The sequence below is a fragment of the Wyeomyia smithii genome, chromosome 3 (genome assembly GCF_029784165.1).
Source record: "Wyeomyia smithii strain HCP4-BCI-WySm-NY-G18 chromosome 3, ASM2978416v1, whole genome shotgun sequence".
Classification (NCBI taxonomy): domain Eukaryota; kingdom Metazoa; phylum Arthropoda; class Insecta; order Diptera; family Culicidae; genus Wyeomyia; species Wyeomyia smithii.
In genome coordinates, this window is record NC_073696.1 from 235,170,215 (window position 1) to 235,186,317 (window position 16,103).

The window sequence follows — 16,103 nt, forward strand, 5'->3', positions numbered from 1 at the left end:
GACACTTGCGGTTGACGACGCTGCACGGTGGGCCTATCGGTGCTCTTTGCCCTAAATATCCTATCCTCCGAATGTTCAATTTTCGAAATACTTCTTTGCAAATTATTAAGACTAGGTACATCTTAATACTCATAATTGTACCCACCGAAAAACCCACTGTACGGCTTTGGCTGTCAATTCTTTCCGATGGCAAGTCACCTGCCTGCCACCTTTACCATGAGCAACAAGAAGACCAAAAACGAAAATATTCACGATTGAAGTCTTTTTTTAGCTGTGACCGCGCTGCTCCGTTGGAATCCTATCTCGGACTCTAGGAGGACGTCCAGCAAAGTATAAACTTTCTGGATTGACTTAGTTCAAGAGGAGGGGATAAGTGTTGCGATGGTTCTCAGGTTTCACGGTAAACGTGCTGTTGTTGGAGGGTTAGTCTTTAGAGGGGAACAGATGGAGGGGTTTTGTCAAAGCCCAAGGACATTGTGAAGATTTCGTTTTTTTATATCAACGTTTTCTTAATGTCATTAAGTATCATTCCAGTAAGTCAAGAATTATATTTCTTCACTGCTGAAAAGTAATGTCAACAAAACTCATCTAAAAGGTGTAGGTATTGACAAAAATTGAGAAGCTCGAAGATTGGCTTTAAACAGTGTTGGCAAAAACTCATGCAAAGTTGAACTGAGTAACCATTTTTAGGCTTGAGTTTAACTTGAATCTGCTTGTGAAGAAACAGCTTGAACTGGAGTTTTAGTTGCACGGCACACTCTGATCGATTGAGTTTAAATTCTGCAGCTGTTTCTAATGCATGTAGTGCACGATGTATTTGAAGATACACACTCAAATCCAACTCAAGTGTGCTGCACTGTTAGTAGGGTTTATGCAGGGGCCTATGAGCGTCAACATTTTGCCTACCAATTATAAATTCATTATGGCGGTAAATTTCATTTCAAATACCTACAAAACTTATCTTATTCGTTGAAAGTGCACATTGTACTAAAAATAAATGTTGAGCTCTTATTTTTTTCCATCTAAAACGACATTTACTCGAGAATAAGTCTACCGAAAAAATGGGACGTTTACTCTATTTCACTTGTTTTAGGGCAAACCAACCAAAAAGTGGGTACCAGAAACGCTGGTACCAGAGTCAATGAGTGGTAGATGGAAAATGTATGGAGTTTGACAGCCACAAGAGCCCCCTGGGTTTATGTGCCTTCTCTGGTTTTAAATTAGCAGGGCGTCCAAATTTTTGTCGGATTCAATGTCAATAAAGTAGTGCTGGTTGCAGTCAACGATATCGAAAATAGAGATACTCAGAGAGAGATAAGCGATGAAAAAACCGACACTAGGTTTCACATGTCAGAGGTGCCAGATCTCTTCTCAAAGCGTAATGTTGACAAATTTCTCATTCAACTTGTATAACCGGTGGTGATAATGGAAACCCACCTGAAAATCACTGTGATAAAAATTTTTTTGGAGCATTCTTAACTCATTGTTTTGCAATAGAACATGAAAAACGTGTGAAAATAAACATATCCTTTATTGTAACTTTTTTGTTCGTTTGGCTCACAACATTCTCTCCGCATATCTCTTCGTCTTTGCATCTTGTACAATGCATATTGAACTCACATTGCCACAACGATATGTAGATGGAATTTTTTCAGGATAAAATCAGTTTCTATGAAAGTAACAACATTAGAAATAAGTTTCAGTTCGGAGACATTTCGTTCCTCGTTTTCATTTATCATTAAAATAGTTGAAAGTAGTGATTAAACGAAAGAAAAAATTACGTTAGTCAAATTGCCTTGAATATAGCACCTTTCCAGTGACTAGGAAATGACTTGTTACCAGCCCCAGAAAAAGTATTTTTTTCTCTTTTTACAGCACCTGACACATTGTTGGTCTTAATGCTAGAATAGAGAATATAGTTTTTTAATTACTAATGGTAATTTTGTTATTTCTCAAACTAATTAAATAGTAAGCGGTTGTAACTGAGACACGACCGTATTATTGTTTTAGGGCTACGCAAATTGAAATTATGATTTCATGAAAAGTCGATAGGTACTGCGAATAACAACGGCAGTATTATACGTGAAATTTGTATCCAACCTGGCGTATATTTAACTTCGTCCAACATTTATTTCGTCTTGATAAAAACGGTTTATTTATCATATAATAATGTGTTGTTTTCCAACATTCATTTGTAATAAAATACATACAACGTAGCAGACAAATAAATTTGTTTTTAATAGGATTTTTTCCCTTGGTGTTATTTATATTTTGACGAGAAACTTTGCATGTGATCATTCCAAGCAATGTGAAGGCTTATATTAAACCCGAGTACCTGTACTTTGAAACTTTTTCAATACTCGTCAGCCCTGCAAACAAATTTGCCTGTTGTATGATTATTTTTCTTGAGGAATGAAGTAACATATACATATAAAGTTTTTCTGCAAATTCAGAGATAGATGATTGAAATCGGAATATCTCATAAGGGACCATCCATTAATGATGTCACGCAAAATTTGGAAAAAACTAACTCTTCCCCTCCCCCTTGTCACAAACTGTCACAACTGCCTTGACCCCACCCCCTTAATAGGACACCTGAAAACATGTCCAATGGCAAGAGATGGCGCTTTTTCAGTGGTAGTAAAATCGAAATTTCTCCGAGTATTTTGCTCATTGACCGAGAATACAGCTATCAAATGTCTTCTATACATTTTACTCTATGTTTCTGGTACTTACTTTCACTAAACGCAATCTATTTTTATCAAAACACATGTTTTTCCTATTTAACTCCATTGAGTCTTACTACAATTCGTCCATGAGCCCGTTGTGTTGATTTTGACAACAGATCAAAATTAGGGCGAGAGCCGTGTGGTTGAAAGCGGATGCGCACAATACTTATTAGAGTGGTTCAAGGTTGCAAAAAGCAAGTTATCTCTTAGAAATCATCATACAAATTTAAAACGCAATACGATAAGCGGAGTCACCAGTAATTGACTTCCGATAAGTTTAGGATTTTTGAGGGCTCAAATGGAAGCAATAAAATTTTGTTCTGGATCTTTGCTATCAAGTTTTAACATTTCCATCTGATGATGAACCGCTTTAATACTCTTAGCCAAGCAACATCTAGTTCTGGTGTGAATGATAAAACCGATAGTTTCAGTAATTTTTAATAGATGGCAATACACAAAAAGTTGCGCTCACTGGTGTGATTTATTAGCAAAACTTAGCGGCGGTGTCCCATTGAGTTACCTTTTTATACCTCCCTCCCTCTTCTTTAGTTATAATTGACTAAAAATTGAGAAATTTGTAAAAAATGCATACAGTCAGTTTTTTGTCTATGATTTTGTCTGTAATGGTCAAAACAATGCAAAATGTTCTAAGATTTTATTCATTCAACTAAGATTCTCTCAAGACCTTATAAAATTTATTCAATCAAAGAAATAGTTATCGGTTTCCGTTATACTCTACTAAATTTATTGTTCTGATAATCATAGAAAAAGTTATAGACAAAAAACTGATTTTAAGGAGGGGTGTTCCACAAAAAAAAACTCTATTTTGTCGTGTCCAACGTACAGATAGGACATCGCAGTGTTCAGCAATTGTTTTTCTTTTAAAATTTTCCACAACTTTGCTGAAGAAAGCAATCTGGTGTATTGAAAATTAGAAAGAAATATTTATTTTATCTAACTGTTAGGTGGATTGATCGAAAAACTAAAAACGCCAAAAGTAAGGCCTTATTCTATGGAACAATTTTGCTGAAGACATTGAGTACATAAAATCAATTTTTCATAGTCAAATCTAGGACGATCACGATTTTTCGAGTTTAGACCACTGTGCACTGTGGAATTTTCAAATAAATCTTTCCACCAATTGTTAATGTCTGGAAATATAACCCTTGGAATGTATAGAAACTATTTTGGAAGCTATTTCACAAAATGGTGGTTGAAAAACGTGCTTTACAATAAGTATATCGTCGTTTTTATATAACTTTCTTGTACTTTACGACCTTTGAAAGGGCATAACTCAAAAATGTACCGTACGATGATTTTGAAATTTTGACCAGACATTCTGGACTTCATTACGAATCGAATGGTGTACTCGGATTGTTTGGTGCATTTTTTTTATACTAACGGTCTGTGGGAGCACCGTGAAAACTGAAAATGAGAGGAAAGGAAGTTTATAGAAGATAACTAGAAAAAGCATTCAATTATCCTCAGTCCAAGGATTTTGTTGATGGAGTCGCAACTCGACGACGTAGAAAGCCGAGGCAGTAACCGCAGCATCATTGCTGATTTCTGAAAGACCATCCATATTTAGTTCCTCTTCTCCAATAAATTCGCAATCCAAATCTTTTTCTCATGTTACAATGGTCAAGCATCCTTATTCACGTTTTGTCACAATCTTTGTAGGATTAAAAGAGACTAAAAATGTATGAAATTTATAAACAAACATGCACGGCAAAATAGAACCACAGACGTGCCACTCGATGACGATTTTATCGAAATTTTGCTCCCTGGGCAACAATGCTGCTAGTGTCGCTATAAGCAAGCGTGCACATTCATTATCAAAGACAAAAACCGTTTTACAAAAATTAGTTAGTAGGCAATAAGCTCACATGGTGGCGCACGAGTGTAACGTTTCGAAAAAGAATGAAAATTTTTCAGGATTTTTCTTCGAAGAGGCACGTCTGTTAGTCTGTGAAAGAACTAACGAATATTATACTTTTTGAACGTATTTTATTTTCAGCGCTAGGCTGGAGGGCTAATAGCGGTCTCGATGAACTAGATAAGTTGAGAGAATTCGTTTTCGATATTGTATTGTGGTGTAGCTGTGTCTTATTTATTTATTTATTTTTTTTTTTTTGAGTTGAAATGTGATGTCACACTCAAGCTAAACCCCCCTCCCCCATATGTCACAAAATGTTACAGTAATCTAAACTCCCTCCCCCCTAGGTGCTCGTGACATCAATAATGGATGGTTCCTAAGTGCTGTTAAATCATGATTTTTACTTGAGATAACACCTGAAACATCTTTGTTTGGGTAGACAATTGCCGCAGCATCAGCAGGTATCTCCATAAGAGGCAGGCTTCCTAGATCGTTGATGTGAATAAAAATTAAAAGTGGGCCAATATTACTACCTTGGGGAACACCAATATCAACCGAACTCAATGAACTTCAAGACTCCTCAAAAGCTACGAATTATTGCCTGTTTGTTAAATAGTTTGTGATGTTTTTTGCCATGCCACGAACACCGTGACATTCTAATTTTTGTAGAACTCAAAATTTGTATCGTCGTAATTTCAAAAACGGTGGAAACCTATACAATATGTGCATAAAATAATTCGAATGCCTCACACCTTCTGACCATGGCAGATTTATGCGTCAACTGAAACTATATTGATGATTGCGTTAAACGGCCTTTTTCAAGAGCTTCATATCAAGTGTCATGCATATATTAAGAAGATGTTGAATAATTCGATTTTTTACCAAACTGAAATTGTCGTTTGAATCATCCACTACATGCGCGAAAATGATGATTTACGTGGGTACAGTATGAGTAGTGTTATACATGAAATTTAAATCTAACTTTAATCGAGATTGGCGTATACTACCGAGAATACAAAATTTGTTTAAAAAAAAAAACATTTAGTATTCAATCGTCTTGATAAATACGGTTCATTTGTAAATTTCCCAGAAGCATCATTGTGAAATCCTAGTTTTGGTTCTGGTTATTGGAGTAAGAGAATAGTTCTGGTTATTGAAGAAGAGAGAATAAGTGTTTTCCTGCCATCCTAAGAGATACCGTTTACCGTTCAACGCACATGCTGTGAAAAAAAACAGTTGCGTAGTTCGTTCAGTTGTTAACTCGAGAACAAGATTCGAATTGTTATTTAGCGCATGGCATAAACAATGGGGCGCCAATATAAATCCAAAAAATTCCAGTGCAATCGTGCAGCGGCCTCTTTTTCCGACATTCGATGCATCCTTCCGTTGCATAGTCTTAAATAGTATATTTTCCCGATATTGTCCCGCCGGAATCAACTTCTGCTACTAGACACCGTTTTTTCCCAAGCAATAAAAAAGAGTTGTAATAAAGTTTTCCTTTCAAATTAACTATAGGTTACAGTGACAAAATCAAGAATCAAAAAACTAGAAAAGGACAAAGAAGAAATCGAAAAAAATTGTTTCTCTCCGAGGTTGCAATCAGATTGAAATTTGTTTAACAAAATCAATCTAGGAATCAAGTATTCCGGTTCCGGGCGGTCGCTTTTTTCACCTCACGTACGGGGACATATGTATTACAAGTTCCTGGTAATGGCTTCAAAGATTAACTTGGCTTTTGCCATTGGACTTCCGGGAGCCGTGCCTAAAGCGGCCAATTTTCCACGTGTTTTGACAAATGAAAATAGTAAAAGGATCGAATTTCCGAAATCAAATTATTTTCGGTTTATTTTTTTATCAATATAAAATTGAAGCGTTGACCGCTTTGGGGCTCCACATCCCGAAGTCTGATTGAGCTGAAATTTTGCATGGAGACTTTTTCAAGAAGAATAGACATTTGAGTCCTACGCTACGCTAAACGAAATTCGAAGAACTTTTATTTTATTCATTTTATCGTTGAGCCGGGGAATGCAGAACTCTGATCTTGAAAAAAAAATCATCAAAGGTTCTGGAGAGATTCAAACCTATACCCCCCTCCCTCAGAAGACGTAGTCCTACGTCAGAAAAAAATAAAAGAAAAAGTTTTTCATCAAGCAGAACTTCACGAAAAATGAATCAATTTTGATGAAACTGGTTTCATTTTACTGGTAAACTATCCAAATTTCCTAGTATTACTTGAAATGATGACCTACACCGAAAATGTTTCGGATTTTAGGAGTGTGTGTCAAAATGTTCAGTTTTGCACTGCGTAAAACTTTTTCTGACATTTTGTTTCTTTTGGGTTCATAAGTTGCCAATAAACTAGAATTCATTCCAAGTTCATTGGTACCCAGAGATCGAAAATCCGTCAGAGCACCGTCGAGATATGAATTATTTGAGTATGTTTTTTATATCTTTTGATGTTGGGTGTCTTCCAGCTGGTTTTGAGGTACGCAAGCCAGTCGTCGTAGGTTTGAGTCCCGGATCGGGGGAGACTGTTAGTGTCAGTAGGACCGTAGCGCTAGTCCCGCAATTGTCCTGTACACTAAAACAAATGGCTGCGAAGTCTGTGTAAATAAAACAGAAGGTCGAGTTCCGAATCGGAATGTAGCACCAAGGCATTGCTGTTGTTGCTGGGTGCATAGTACACGAAAAACTTTTCGTTAGAAAAACTTTTCCTCTTTAAAATGCTCACTGAACTTTTTTCTAAAGAGTGGGCAGCTAAATTGTCTATCTAATAAACTTCGTTTGAAAAAATCTGAGTTAACCGATATTTTGAAAATCACTTTTTGGTTTTAAAATTATATTTTTTTAATGCAGGATCTTAAATTCAATTTCTTCAATGTTTTTAATTAATACTAAAAATTATTAAAACTTATTTAAAAAAAATTGAGTCAACTAGCATATAAAGAATTTTTAAAATAATATTTTTCACCCTTCTTGAACTAACTTAACTGTTCATAAATTCTTTAAATGCAACCGTTTTCGAGTGTGTTTGTAATTTTAGATGCATTAGAAATATTAATTTATCATCACTTATATATCTGTTTTCTCTCCTTATCCTTATCCCGAAAATGCATTTAAAACATAATCTAGACACAACTACAGTTCTTATTCTTCAATTATTCTGGTTAAACCTGGACTGACAGAGTGTTAAAATAATTCTTTTAACCTTCCGATGAACTTCCCGTAGCTCAACACGAGTACAGCTGGCGGTCATATTCATACCCAAATACTACTTCCTGTTCGGTCCAAGGCGTTGAAGGTGCAATAATTTGGTCAGAAACAATGTGTCAATATTTCGGAACTGACTGATCTTCGATTGTATCGGACATTTAAAAACATTTAGGTAAGCAATTAGGTGGAATTATCCTAGCAATGTATAGCATCCGCGAATTCGCTGAAGGTGAAAATTGGTCCATTTTGCACAGGTGCACCCAAAATGTGACCACTTAAAGGCGGGCAACTTAAAAGAGAACAATATTTACTAGAACAACAGAAGCGTCGATGTTCAATGCTGTCTGCACAAAGGAAGAAAAGTAAAGAAAAAAAAACGATGCTGAAACTTCCGACCGGCGGAACTGACAGCAGCAGTGAGTGGTTTTCAATTTTCGAATGCGATGTTGATAATAAAAATAATATTGATCCACTGCATAATGGATTAAAGGCGAGGATGGTGTTGCTGGTGCAACGAGCTTCGTTAGACGAAGCAGAGGAAACAGAATGAGCTGAAACAAAATGACCTTTTGGGAGGAAAAAGTAGGTAAATAAGTTTATACATTGTTGTACAGCAATTGCTTGACGGTTGCTTCTTTAGTGATTGTTTCATTATTTGAAGGCAGTACGTAATGTTTACGAAACAATCCCACTAATTTTAGTCTTCCTTGTCATAATGCCAGAGCCAAAATAAGTATGGAGAAAAAACTTTCGCTGCAAGTTCATAAATATTAATCATTTCATCTCTGTTTGTGCAGCCACTCTGGCGGCTGCCGATGTTCTCATAGTTTGCATTTTACCAAAACCGCATTTTACTTGAATATGAAATAAAAAAAATTGTCATATGATTTTTTTTTTAAAGGGGGATTTGTTAGTAGCTCAAGAATTTATGATAAATATTAGTAAATAATGAGTATGTGTGTCCAATCACAAATGGTGACTTCTCAACACTGTTAGAAATTTGTAATTTTAATTGTTAGGATTTGTTTGCTTTCGCAATTAGGACTTATCATTCGTAGGGATTTAAACCTACTTGTCAGAAAAGGGGAAGTAAACTTACAACTAACTTAATTGCTAACTTATTGGCTATAAAGAGAGCTTATCGTAGCAAATGAGGATTGCAACGATTTTTGTCGAAAATTGTTAATAATTTTATTTGACATAGCTTCTAATGGTTCAACACCAGTAAGTCTATGTAATTCGAGTGTACCAAACCAAGGAGGACGCTTCAAAATCATTTTCAGAATTTTATTCGGAATCGTTTGGAGCGTTTTCTTCCTTGTTGAACAGCAACTGGACCAGATCGGTACAGCATAAAGCATTGCTGGTCTAAAAATTTGTTTGTAAATCAAAAGTTTGTTCTTGAAACAAAGTTTAGAATTCCTGTTAATGAGAGGATATAAACATCTCGTATATTTGATGCACTTGGCTTGTATACTCTCAATGTGCTCTTTGAAAATAAGTTTTTTATCATAAATTAGTCTCAAGTACTTAACCTTGTCGGACCAACTTAAAATAACTCCATTCGTCTTGACAACGTGGTTATTGTTTGGCTTAGAGGAAAGAAGCCCTAGGCTTATGCGGAAAAATTATCATTTGAGTTTTAGAAGCATGGGGAGAGATTTTCCACTTTTGCAAGTAGGAAGAAAAAATACCTAAACTTTTCTGCAATCGACTGCATATGACACGAAGACTTTTTCCTTTTACGGAAATGCTTGTGTAATCGCAGAACAATGACTTTGTGCATCCTGGAGGCAAATCAGGAAGATCTGAAGTGAATGTGTTGTACAGGACTGGACCCAAGACTGAACCTTGAGGTACACCTGCTCTGACAGGAAATCTATCAGATTTTGAATTCTGATAGACAACCTGCAGAGTTCGATCAGTGAGATAATTTTTTAAAATTTTGATTAGGAAAATTGGAAAATTAAAAGTTTGCAATTTCGCAATCAAACCTTTATGCCAAACACTGTCGAATGCTTTTTCTATGTCTAAAAGAGCAGCTCCAGTGGAATAACATTCAGATTTGTTAGCTCGTAACATATTAGTAACTCTGAGCAATTGATGAGTTGTAGAATGCCCATGGCGAAATCCAAACTGTTCATTTGCAAAAATTGAATTTTCGTTGATGTGTGACATCATTCTGTTAAGAATAATTCTCTCAGACAGTTTACTTATTGAAGAAAACAAACTGATTGGTCGATAACTTGAAACTTCTGCTGGGTTCTTATCCGGTTTTAAAATGGGAGTAATTTTTGCACTTTTCCATAATTTGGGAAAATATGCAATTTTGAAGCAGCAATTGAAAATTTTCACTAAAAATTTCATTGTGCTCTCAGGGAGATGTTTGATTAGTATATTAAAGATTCCATCGTCACCAGGTGCTTTCATATTTTTGGAATTTTTAATAATTGATTTAATCTCATTCAAGTTAGTTTCAATTATTTCTGCAGGTAAAAAATTCCGGGAAGAAATTAAATCAAATTGACGTGTGACTTCATTTTCAATTGGACTCACAAAATTCAAATTTGAGTTATGAGCACTCTCAAACTGCTGAGCAAGTCTTTGAGCCTTTTGTTCATTGGATACAAGAAAACGATCACCATCTTTTAAAACTGGAATAGGCTTTGAAGGTTTCTTAAGAATCTTCGACAACTTCCAAAAGGGTTTTGAATATGGTTTCAATTTTTCAACTTTAGTTTCAAAATTTTGATTTCTCAGAAGAGAAAATCTATGTTTAATCTCTTCCTGTAAATTTTATAAATAGTTTTAAAAACAGGGTCACGAGAACATTTTTCAAACGAATTAGAAGTTGAAGATTTTCGTCAATTATTGGTGAATCAAATTTCACTTGAGCCTTTGGAACAGAATAATTCCTGGCATCAACAATTGCACATTATAATGCTTCCAAAGCGAAATCAATATTCACTTCGTTTTGCAAATCAAGCTCATTATTGAAATTTCTCTCAGTATGAGTTTTGTATCTTTCCCAATTAGCCTTGTTATAATTAAAAACAGAGCTCATAGGGTTTAAAACTGATTCATGTGATAAAGAAAAAGTTATTGGAAGATGGTCAGAATCAAAGTCAGCATGTGTGATCAAATCACTACATACATGACTTTGATCTGTAAGCACCAAATCAATTGTTGAAGGGTTTCTTACAGAAGAAAAGCATGTAGGACTATTCGGAGATAAAATAGAATAGTATCCTGAAGAACAATCATTGAATAAAATTTTGCCATTGGAATTACTTTGAGAATTATTCCATGAACGATGTTTAGCGTTAAAATCGCCAATTATAAAAAATTTCGAACGATTTCTGGTGAGTTTTTGTAAATCACCTTTAAAATCATTTTTGTGCTCGCGTGTGCATTGAAATGGTAAATATGCTGCGGCAATAAATAAAATCCCAAGTTTAGTTTGAACTTCAATTCCCAAAGTTTCAATAACTTTCGTCTCAAGATGGGGAAGAGCACGATGTTTGATTCGGCGTTGGATAACAATTGCAACTCCACCTCCGGAACCCTGAATCCTATCATATCTATGAACCACGTAATTGGGATCATATTTTAATTTTATGTTAGGTTTCAAAAATGTTTCAGTAATAATTGCAATATGCACATTATTAACTGTTAAAAAATTAAAAAACTCATTCTCATTGGCCTTCAATGAACGAGCATTCCAATTTAATATTTTAATTGTTTTATTTAAAATCATTGCTAAATTTTAAATTAGAAACAATTTTAATAGTAAAATTTGTGCCTATTTGAATGGCTTCATACATTGATTTTGCCTGCAACATGGCGTTCATAAGATCGAACATTGCCTGTTGCAAAAAAGAAAGTTTACCTGCCGTAATAGGCCCCAGGCAGTTGACATTAGAAAAAATATTTTCGGCAGCAATATTAGCTGGAGTAATAGGTGTACAATTATTTTCTAGCGTGTTTTGCTTACCCATATTAACGGTCATTTTCGAACTACCAACACTAGGCGGTATAATGTTCGAACTACCTGTAACCTGTGCATAAGTTAAACGGGTATGCAAAGGAGTAGGTAAACTATGCGTCACTGGTACGCTTGGAAAATTTTGTTTTGAATTTTGTTTACCTTGCCTTGCCTTAACAATTGCTAAACGGGCTGGGCATTGATAAAAATTCGACATATGGTTGCCGTTACAATTCGCACAGCGAAAATTTTTACTCTCTTTCACAGGACATGTGTCCTTTTGGTGAGAAGAGTCTCCACAAATGAGGCATTTTTGGTCCATGTTACAAAACTTTGAACCATAACGTTGGCAAACACGGCATTGGGTGATATGCTTTTCACCTCCGCCAAACTTTCGATATAACTTCCATTTTACACGCACGTTATATAAAGCATGTGCTTTTTCAAAAAATTTTAAGTTATTAACCTCACTGCGGTTAAAATGAATTAAATAATTTACAAGGGAAATTCCAGTTCGCTGACTGTTTTCGCCTCGTGATTTTTGTTTCATCAGAATTACTTGGGTAGGGGCTATACCAAGTAATTCTGTCAAAGTAATTTTGATCTCATCAACGGTTTGATCTTGGTGAGACCTTTCAGTACGACCTTGAACGGCTTGGCGCTCTTCGTATCATATGTAAAAAATTTATACATCTTTTCAGTTAAATACTGAATAAGACGATTCCAATCTTTCAATGTTTGGGCCAGTAAACGGCATTCGCCTCTTCGGCCAATTTGATAAGTAACTTTGACGTCGGAGAGAAACGTAGAAAGTTCTCTTTTAAAAATATTAAATTCAGAAGCAATAGTTACCACAATAGGTGGAACTTTCTCCTTTTTTACAGAAATTTCACTTTGAATAGTTTTACTTTCGAACATTTCAATTTCGCCGGCTTCTTGCTCAGGCAGAATATCATATAAATTTTCACTGCATAAGCTAGTTTCAGAAAGAGATGCCTCTCTTTTCCTCCCCGTAGCGATGCGTGGTTTCTTTTTTCGTCCTGCCATTTCAGGTGATACGAAAAAAGTTCAAAAATAATATCAAATTGCAAGTATTGAGAAAGAAAGAAATAGGTAGTCTTGAGAAAGACTGATGTAAGTTAACTTCCAGGTAATCTTTAAAAGACACACTGACAAAACACAAACTTTGAAGCTATAGGCAGTCAAAGACCAGTCCACAAGCAACCGAAAATAGGTCTGACCTGTCGGGCAGCTCAAGACGCACTGAAATTGTCATATGATAATTTTGCTTCGGTAGGAAGGGTAAACAAATATATCGAATCCACTCTGACAATTTGCTTACCACTTGTGTTTTTATGTCAGACAAACTAGCAAAAAAAAATAATCAATTTTATTCGCAGAACATCTTCGAAGGTGTGAGCTGTGTTAAAATTTGTCTTCAGCTGTATGAGAAAGTTCGAGCCTTAATTATCGTCCTCTTCTGATTCGCACAAATGTTGGTCTAATTTCGGACAAACTTCCTGCGAAGAAAATAATACCATAATTACGAATTAGACTATTTTAAAACAGATCTGACAGTTTTTCGATATCTTTCATCAAGTTTCACAAAAACATAAAAAAATTTACCTGAGTTTTCAATCTAAATAAAAAATGCAGTAATTGCAATCCCGTATGAGCATTTTGGCCAATCAATGTACTTTGCAGATAATTAGTTAAACTCATTACAAATTCGGTTGGTTAGCCTATCTTTAAAAGTTTACTTTCCTCGTACACAGTAGGAAGTTTGGGAACACTTTTGCCAGTAAATTGCAATGATTAATGAACGATCCAACGAGAACTCAATTACTCACAATCTTACATAAAAAAACCTTGAAATTAGAAATTAGAACTGGATTTATATTCATAATAATATGTAAAGATCAACAAAGGATTTGGGAATAATTTGAGACCTGTTATACTTTTTCAAAACTCTAAGTCAGTAGGTGATTTCAAATCACATTGCTACTAGCACACAGCTGCTAATCTTTCATGGACAAATGTTCCACCACTGAAGACGCTACTTTACTTAACAGATCACGATTTCAAGGGCGGTCTGCTTTGAGCTCACGTTTCGCAACCGAGGTCTAAAATTGGGAAAAAATCAGAACGCTGCTTTTTCGGGGTGTTACAAATCCGCACCGTGACCGCAGTCTTTGCGATCAAACGCTAGTCCGAACATTTTTGCCAGTCGCCGGCGCAATTTTAATTCACACCTGGTTCTATCGCCAGACAGCGAAAACGATGCAATCGAAACTTCAGTTGATCGAAAATTTAGGCCGTTTGTACATGATTTAGCTGAAGGTTTTTTTATTGCTTTAATGTAAGATTTGTTCAAGTGCACAGTAACACGACGGCCCTAAAGCACCACATTGGAAAATAAAACTGTTATTTCCAGACCACGCTGGCATCAAGAAACAGTCTTCCTTCAGTCACGATTGCACGTCAAAACACATCACATCCCAATGTTTTCATGTTGTATTGCGATACTTGTTTTTGTTGCAAGTGCCACGAATGAAGAAAAAATACATTCTTCCCCGGTTTAGTACTACACCGTATCGCTCATTTTTTCAACATTTAAAACCTCTTTGATTGCCAATTTACATTCTCTTCCCAAACTGAAGCCAGCTTCCAAATCTTCGACAAGCACGAAGGCAAACTGGTTTCTGTTTACCTTTTTTTCGCATTGACTGCCACGACGCTAAATCTTATCGCTTCCACTTACTTCTTTCGAGTGCCCAGCGATCTTCGCTTTAATCCGATATAACCTGTTGAACTCTTTTTAGGACATCCAGTTATCAGAATAAGGTGAAACTTTCTGACTCCAGGCGCACAAACACACACACTCCACTCTCTTCTCTGTCGTCTCTTCCCTCTTCGGCCCGGCTCGAGTCCCGGGAGTCGCGATCACCGCACTCGACTACACTTGGTCACAACGAAAACCGTTTCTTTCACTTCGGCCTTTGATATTTTAGCGAACGATCGTATATAATTTACACCCTCCGTACGTCAGCGAACCTTCGTGCGGCACCACGAGGCGAACCCGCTCTTGCTACAACAACTGCAACCAAATAATACCGAACTCCGGCCACACTTCCCTCTTCGCAAACGGAGTCCAGCTTCACATCAACATCAACATCCCGTTCCCGAGGTAGCGAAAGAGTTGCACCAAAGAATCAGCGAAAAAACACATCCGCATCGGCAGATGAAAACTCTCAAAACGACTCCACAAACTGTTTTGCTCACCACAACTTCACGCCGCACAACCGTTACACATGAATGCTGCAAGTCAACTAACATTCCATCCACACATCCAGCAGTTTCGCTGGTCTGCCTTCGCGTTCCCTGGACACACTGCCTAGGCTGCTCCCCGCGGGGTGAGCCAGCCACCGCAAAGTTGTCATGAATGACAACCCACCCACCCGGACAGGTTCACGCCATTCACCACCATGAGGCATAAGGTGAGATACAAATCAGCAGAAACTTGATGCAATGCCAGCATCCACCGAAGATGAACGCAATCGGCCGAATGGCAGCAGCGCGCAATTTTTCTTCCGAATGAATTCAGCTTCATCCGTGAAGCGCGAGAGAATTGCTTAATGTTTTGTAAACATAGACTATTGACGATGCCAGATCGGCGAATCCAGTCCACGGTTTGTGGGATAAACCGGTGGATGCACACGTGTTACACAGAGTGCCTGCCAGCTGATTGTGTGTGTGTGTGTTTTTGTGCTCTCTGCTGCTTAACCCATTCACGTGGCAGGCGTTCATTCGGAGTAAAGACACAAGCTTGGTTGGGATTATATGTAAAGCTTCGACAAGTTGTTCACCACGAAAGCCTTTTACTGGAAAGTGAGCTTTATTCATAGTGGTGAAATAAACGTTGAAGCTTTGGTTTTTATGCAAAAATATCTTGTTTTTTGGGTGATATTGAAATTTTCAATATTGCTTCGTTTCAATTACAAACACTTCTTTCCATGCGTTTATGTTGCCTTCACCGCAGTCGTGAACGTTAGCCACAACCGTGAAATTTATATCGTAAAATCGCATGATGATGTCTTCAAAAATGGATTTTATAATATTACAGTCGAAATCTGCATACACCGCTTGGTTCCATGGCGAAAATCGTCCACGTGCTACAACAACCTTAAGTTCCTTATAAGGCCCGACGACTGAGTTGTTTCTTTTACCATATTCCGCAGTACCGCTACCGGACAACAGACATTCCATCGTATCCTAATACAACTATTGGCTCCCGTGCGCC

The 16,103-nt window shown here is 36.7% G+C and overlaps 1 protein-coding gene across 2 annotated transcripts in view; it reads right to left on the minus strand.

Annotated features, from left to right (window-relative positions):
* Nucleotides 1-15,175, minus strand: part of LOC129731322 (uncharacterized) — a 257,203-nt gene extending 242,028 nt beyond the window's left edge. Inside the window, exon 1 of one of the 2 annotated variants that reach the window (XM_055691201.1) lies at nt 14,565-15,175. The gene's annotated coding sequence lies outside the window, so the exon portion shown is untranslated. Of the gene's footprint in view, nt 1-14,513 lie in introns of both variants that reach the window. The other variant, XM_055691202.1, reaches the window with a different exon arrangement.
* Between the last annotated feature and the right edge of the window lie 928 nt (nt 15,176-16,103).